General features: G+C 50.8%; 1 protein-coding gene across 7 annotated transcripts in view; it reads right to left on the reverse strand.

The window, feature by feature from the left end:
- LOC113806204 (ensconsin) overlaps window positions 1–7,500 on the reverse strand; it is a 366,330-nt gene that overhangs the window by 282,648 nt on the left and 76,182 nt on the right. The window lies entirely within an intron of this gene.

The following is a 7,500-nucleotide window of genomic DNA, read 5'->3' on the forward strand; positions in this document are numbered from 1 at the left end:
AGGAAGGGAAGGACAGGGAAGGGAAGAAAAGGAAATGGGAAGGAAGGGAAGGGACGGGAATGACAGGGATGGGAAGGGAAGGGAAGGGAAGGGAAGGGAAGGGACGGGAAGAGGAGGAGGGAGGAAGAGACAAAGCCAGGGCGGATGCAAGCAACGGACCCGTAGCATGACACAAGCCAAGGAGCGGAAGATGAAGGTGCTCACAGCGTAGACGCTTTCAAGGCCGCGTGATCACTGGTTGCGCAGATTAGGAAGGGAGAAGGGAGGAAACCGGGGTGGAAGGGAGAAGGGAGGAAACCGGGGTGGAAGAAGGGAGAAGGGAGGAAACCGGGGTGGAAGAAGGGAGAAGGGAGGAAATGTAGGTGTAAGTGTGTGTGTGTATGTATGTCTGCGTATGTATCTGTCTGTGTATGTATGTCTGTGTGTGTGTGTATGTGTTTGTGTTTCTTTGTCTGTTAATTTGTTTGTTTTGTTTTATTTGTTTGTTTGTGTGTGCGTATGTGTGTGTGCGTGCGTGCGTGCGTGAGAGAGAGGGAGGGAGAGAGAGAGAGAGAGAGAGAGAGAGAGAGAGAGAGAGAGAGAGAGAGAGAGAGAGAGAGAGAGAGAAAGAGAGAGAGAGAGAGAGAGAGAAAAGAGAAAGAGAGAAAGAGAGAAAGAGAAAAAGTGATAGAGACAGAGAGACAGAGAGAGAGAGAGAGAGAGAGAGAGAGAGAGAGAGAGAGAGAGAGAGAGAGAGAGAAAGAAAGAAAGAAAGAAAGAAAGAAAGAAAGAAAGAAAGAAAGAAAGAAAGAAAGAAAGAAAGATAGAAAGAAAGAAAGACAGACAGACAAAGGAAAAATCGCCCCTTTCTGCCTTCCGAGCGAACCCGCTAACCCGTTGTGCCAAGGATTTCCCTACGCCCACTGGCCGGACGAACAGGCGCAGGTCGCTTAGTGAACCAAACGTGATGGAGTGGCGGCGCTCGGGATAGGGAGGCAGGGCGCGGAGGGCTCACGAGTCAAGAGAAGGGACGGGCTAAGTGATTCTAAAAGCGAGCGGCAGGGATGGAGCCGGACGGTGTAGATGAGGATGAGTGGGGAGAGGGAGAGAGAAGGAGAGAGAAGGAGAGAGAGGGAGAGAGAGGGAGAGAGAGGGAGAGAGAAGGAGAGAGTGACAGAGAGAGAGTGACAGAGAGAGTGACAGAGAGAAAGTGAGAGAGAGAGAGAGAGAGAGAGAGAGAGAGAGAGAGAGAGAGAGAGAGAGAGAGAGAGAGAGAGAGAGAGAGATAGAAAGAGAGAGAAAGGAGAAGGAAAGAAATAAAGAAGACACGCAGGCGAAGAATATAGTTTCCAAGAGTAAGAGCAAGTTATGTAATAACACAGAAAAGCAAGAAAGACTTCCGAAAACAGAGAACTCGGAAGAATGAGAAGAAGAAGAAGAAAAAAAGCTCGCGACCGCCTTGGGGAAAACCAATAACGCGAAAGAAAGAAAGAAACGGAGAAATAACGCACGCGAAGCAACGGGAAATGATACACCCGAAGAAAATTCAGCGCCATGACGGTCCACGCAGCCACGGGGATTACGGCGGCCTCTGATCCCCGGCGACGACGTTGGGGTATGCGTCACAGCCCTTCCTTACGCCCTTCAGCGCCATCCCAACGCCCAACCCTGTCTCCTACCTGCTACCTCCCCCCTCCCCCTACTTCCCCTCCACCTCTCCTCTCCACCACCTCCCCCCACGTCTACCCCACCTAAACCCTCCACTTCTCCCCTCCCCCTTGCCACGCCCTCCCCCCTTAACCCCTCCACCACTCCCCCTTCCCCCTCCTCCCACCCCCACGTCTACCCCACCTAAACCCTCCACTTCTCCCCTCCCCCTTGCCACGCCCACCCCCTTAACCCCTCCACCTCTCCCCCTCCCCCCACGTCTACCCCACCTAAACCCTCCACTTCCTCCCCTCCCCCTTGCCACGCCCTCCCCCCTTAACCCCTCCACCCTCTCCCCTCCCCCCACGTCCTACCCCACCCTAAACCCCTCCACTTCTCCCCTCCCCCTTGCCACGCCCTCCCCCTTGCCACGCCCTCCCCCTCCCCCTTAACCCCTCCCCTACTATACTTTCCTCCCCCCACCAAAATCCTATCAAGTACCTCCCCCTCCACGCCCTTCCACCTCCCAATGCCCTTCCCCGCCCCTGCTTCCCTCCCCCCTCGGCTCATCCCCCGTCGCCCCCCCCCCTTGTCCTGTTGCGCTCGTCCGAATTATTTTCCGACTTTAGTGACGGAGGAGGACGGGAGAAGGTGGCACCAGGGAACAGCGGCAGGAGATGGAAGAGAAGGAGGAGGAGGGGGATGAGGAGGACGACGACGAAGATGAATAGGAGGAGGAGGAAAGAGGAGTAAGAGGAGGAGGAGGGGGAGGACGACGACGAAGACGACGCTGAAGAATAGGATGAGGAAGAGGACGACGACGAAGATGAATAGGATGAGGAGGAGGAAAAAGAGGAGAAAGAAGAGGGGGTGGAGGGGGAGGACGAAGACGACGTTGAATAATAGGAGGAGGAAGAGGAGGAGGAGGAGGAGGAGGAGGAGGAGGAGGAGGAGGAGGAGGAGGAGGAGGAGGAGGAGGAGGACGACGACGACGAAGACAACGAAGATGAATAGGAGGAGGAGGAGAAGAGGAGGGGGTTGAAGAGGATGAAAGGACACCAGAGAAGAGAAAGGAAACACGATGAAGGGGCAACCTGCGAAGACGCCAAACAAAGAAGGCAATTCCAGCACTATCACGCAGCAAAAGAGGCTGAAAATCGATTTCTGGTACAATCTTTTTCGCGGTAAATCCTCCGGAGTTTACGACGGCCGCTCTTTCACTTCGCTTATAAAACGTCCCGCAAAACATTTTCATTTTCATTTTTTTTCTTCTCCTTCTCTTTCCTCTTTCCCTTTCTCCTTCTCTTTCTCTTTCTCCTTCTTTTTCTTCTTCTTTTCTTCTTCCTTCACCTCATTTTCCTCCTCTTCCTCCTCCATTTCTTATACATCTTCTTTATTGTCACACTTTGTCTTCTTTTCTGTTCTCCCCTTTTTCCCTTAAAATCCCTCTTTCTTATCCCTATTTCTATCCTCTCTTTTCCATTCTCCTTGCTTCTTTCCTTTCATCTATCTTCCCTTCCTTAAAGGCACTTCCTTACCTTCCTCTTCCCTTTCACTTTGTCCTCTCCTCCCCCTTTTTCCTTTCTCATTCTTCCCTCCTCATCCATACTCCTACCCACCCTCACATTCTTATCCATGTCCTCTCCTATTCCCTTCCCTTCCTTTTCCACCTTTTCCTCTTCCATTCCAACCCCGTATTCAAGCCACCCCTTTCAAACATGCAAACCCCACTCTCAGGTATCAGCTGTCACCGAGAAACCCTCCATTATCAAACAAAATAAATTTTCACGTCAATCACAACACGGTAATCCCAGGCTTTTTTCACCCTTCCGAACACGGCAAAACGGTTGGTTCACACGTATACACACGCTGCGAGTTAGCCGAATGGCCCTTTAAAAACAAGCTGGCGCCTAAAATTTCAATATTCACGGGGGGGAAAATGTACATCTGACTTTTACGGACACGTGTACACATGTCAGAAAGCTTGTGCGTGACTGTCACGTGGGCAGAGAGCGAGTGTCCGAGCATCTGATTTCCGCTACTCATATCGACTTCAATGCCGTCGTAAAAAAATGTTTTATAAAAACATCGCCGAAAATAGAAAGAAGAAAAAATAAAGAACTATTATCTGTAGCGCGAGCATTGCGAGCGGTAACAGTTACAATGGCGCGAACAACAACAAAGCCAATCACTGTTCTCTTGTGAATTGCCGTAACTTACCTGTCAAGCAGTCTAATACCTCGATAAATTCAAAGAAATCAAAGAAGTCTTAGAGTAAGATGGTGGTGGTGGCAGAAACGGATATGAATGTCCTCTTTTATTGCTATTATCTCAATAACATAACATTAACAATAATAATTATATAAAAAATAACAGTAGCGATATCAATAGCATTAGTTAAAGCATTTTACCCGAAAATTCAAGGAAAGGGGTAATCAGGTGAGGTCACGTAGCGCTCACTAATTGGCTGAGCACTTGCGGAGCCAGTGGGCAGTACATGTTCCCGTGGCCATTGGAATGACATACAATATATATTATAGCATCAGCATCTCCATCGCCAGCACCGCCACAGCTGCAGCCTCGGGAAACAAGTGAAGCCAGAGGCCAGCTCGCTCCGGGATCGCAATATCCCCTCCTTCCCCGCGCCGAGGCCGAGGAATAGAGGAATAAAGCTCTAATTGGCCCCGCGACCTCCTCTCCTTCGCTCCTCGAGACGGCACCGTCCTCAGTCACGATATGAACCGCGGCCGGGCTGATCCCCACTCAATGACGGCCTTCCGAAATTCGGTCTTCTATTCGATATCGATATTGGAACAAGTCGGTTACTATCCGGCCAAATCGATAATGCGACAAGTTGTCATCTACGACCGGAAAATTACGTTGGTTCGAACTCATCTTTACCACAAGAAAATATGATATAAAATAAAAAACACCAAATAATTTACGCTGAACCATGGCTTCCTGCCTCCGATATCAGCCTTCGCTCATCGGAACTTTACCGCTGTTCTTATTCCTCCCTCCCTTCCTTCCTTTATTTTTTTCTGTACTTCCTACTTCTCGGCGTCCGCCTTCCAACCCTACAATTAACCAAGGAATCCTTCACAGCGCCCGAGGAGCCACCAGCGAAGATTTTGTTTGTTCTTGTTAGAGTTCCGGATGCGTTCGAGGAAGGGCGTGGATGCAGGAGAACCGGCGGGCCTTCGTGTGTGATTCCTTGAGAAGCAAGACGGTGTCGCCAACGTGCGTGTGATTAAACGGCACAAGAAGGGAGAGGGCGTTTCGGACCACCTGCCAAGTGTTTAAGCAGCAAAATGGGAAGGTCGTCTTTGTGGCCACAAGGGACGGGCTGGCCCGTCCCGACGCGGCGGCAGGACGGAGAGGTTCTCATGGCGGCAGGTGGCGGCGGCGGCGAAGAGTAAAAGGCGGAATTCAAGAGCTCATTACCATGGCGGTCTTTACACATCTGGAGACATAAACCGAATTACCGGAATCCAGAAATCGGCGATTACCGAATTCTGGGTCTCATGTTATCACGAAAGAGATCGACTGCGGAACCTGACCTCTTTCCGCCTCGTCTACCGACTCTGGATCAGCTTCCTAGCAATGCGACATGCTTGCCAAGAACCACTGTTACCCAAGCGATAAGTTAAGAATAAAGAGAAGAAATGTAAAAGTGACAGCAAGTCGGCGGACCGTAGAAAGTGCAAGAAGTGGGAGAGAGTGCGGTGCGACTGGTGGCGTGGGCGAGCGAGCGCGGCGGCGGGATACTGGCAGGAGCGGTAGCTTGGTCTGGGTCACGTGGCGAAGGACACACCCGCACAAATTACCACGTGGCTCCCAGTCAACCGGTAAATATGAAGTGGAGTGGAGTGCAAGGTCAGCACCAACACCACTCCCACACAATCCCCACCCTCAAAGTCGCTCCCCACTCCCACTCCCGCATCCGCATCCACGCCCAACCTCGTACTCCTACTTTACGCAGACACACTCATAAAAAAGGCTTAAACGTTCTTTCCTCCTTCGTAACCAAGAGGTCTCGACACGCATGAGTATTACGCAACAGATAAGGCGAGGAGGAACGAGTCTTGTCATGCGACTCAGAAATAATGCACACTTGCGTCACCTTTCCTTGGGCTCGGCAGCGTCTCAAGGAGGTGACCGAGCGAGCGCGCAAAAACAATACAACAACGACGTCATACAACGCCCACGTGGACTTCTAATCCCTTGTCCTGAGATTACAATCGAAAAATACATACACGCTTTCTGATAGATATCCATACTCGTTCTAGCACAATTACTCATTAATTCATCAACCAATCACTCACTCACTCACACTCACTCACTCACTAACCCACCCATCCACCCATTATATCACTCACCCGCCCACTCACTCATTCACCCACCCACCCAGTATATCACTCATCCACCCACCCCACCCTCCCTCCCTCCCCCCCCCAGTATATCATTCCTCACTCACTCTCATCCATCCACCCTTACCCACCTACTATCCATCATTCACCCACCTACCCACCCACCTTCTAACTAACTAACTCACTTAGCCACTAACTCACTATATCACCCATCTACCGCCCACCCACTCACTCACTCACCCACCTACCCACCCACCTTCTCACTCACCCACCCACCTTATCACTCACTCACCCACCTTATCACTCACTCACTCACTCACCCACCTACCCACCCACCCACCTTATCACTCACTCACTCACCCACCTACCCACCCATCAACCTTCTCACTCACTCACTCACTCACCCAATCTGCATATTTGCCTGGATATCCACTCGCATTGTAAACCCCCTCGGGCACCACAAGCAAAAACATGTATCATCCTCGATTGTATATGAAGCCAAGTAATGAAAACATTCATCCCGAGAAATGCACCCAAACAAAAGAGAAAAATAACGCATCATTGCAGCCAATTACCGTCCGACATCCTTGATTTGCCATGTGGAAATTACTGTCATTCGCCGTCATTACAGAGGCAGCCGTTATGATAACGCCAGCCCACTCATTTCTTGGAGGATGATTCATTGTCAACCCCGGCCCGGCATCGCCACGGACCCCGGGCTGGGGTTCCCCGCATCGATTCCAGGTGAGCGGATTCGTCCTTTCATCATCCCCGTCAAAAGGCTGGCGGAAAGCCTGACAAGTTCAAAATCCTTTTCTGAGTAAGAGATATTTCTTCAGTAAATAGATACGAGAAAGGACGGACTGTCAGCTGATCATTCCAGTGAAAAGGACAAACTGTCAGCCGATCATTCCCGGAAAAAGGACGGACTGTCAGCTGATCATTCCAGGGAAAAGGACAGACTGTCAGCTGATCATTCCAGGAAAAAGGACGGACTGTCAGCTGATCATTCCAGGAAAAAGGACGGACTGTCAGCCGATCATTCCGGGAAAAAGGACGAATTGTCAGCCGATCATTCCAGGAAAAAGGACGGATTGTCAGTTGATCATTCCAGGAAAAAGGACGGACTGTCAGCCGATCATTCCAGGGAAAAGGATGGACTGTCAGCCGATCATTCCAGGAAAAAGGACGGACTGTCAGCCGATCATTCCAGGGAAAAGGACGGACTGTCAGCCGATCATTCCAGGAAAAAGGACGGACTGTCAGCCGATCATTCCAGGAAAAAGGACGGACTGTCAGCCGATCATTCCAGGAAAAAGGCCGGAGTGTCAACCGATCATTTCAGGGAAAAGGCCGGAGTGTCAGCCGATCATTTCAGGGAAAAGGACGGACTGTCAGCCGATCATTCCAGGGAAAAGGACGGACTGTCAGCCGATCATTCCAGGAAAAAGGACGGACTGTCAACCAATCGTTCCAGGAAAAAGGCCGGAGTGTCAACCGATCA

Source organism: Penaeus vannamei, chromosome 12, assembly GCF_042767895.1.
Source record: "Penaeus vannamei isolate JL-2024 chromosome 12, ASM4276789v1, whole genome shotgun sequence".
Taxonomy (NCBI): Eukaryota; Metazoa; Arthropoda; class Malacostraca; order Decapoda; family Penaeidae; genus Penaeus; species Penaeus vannamei.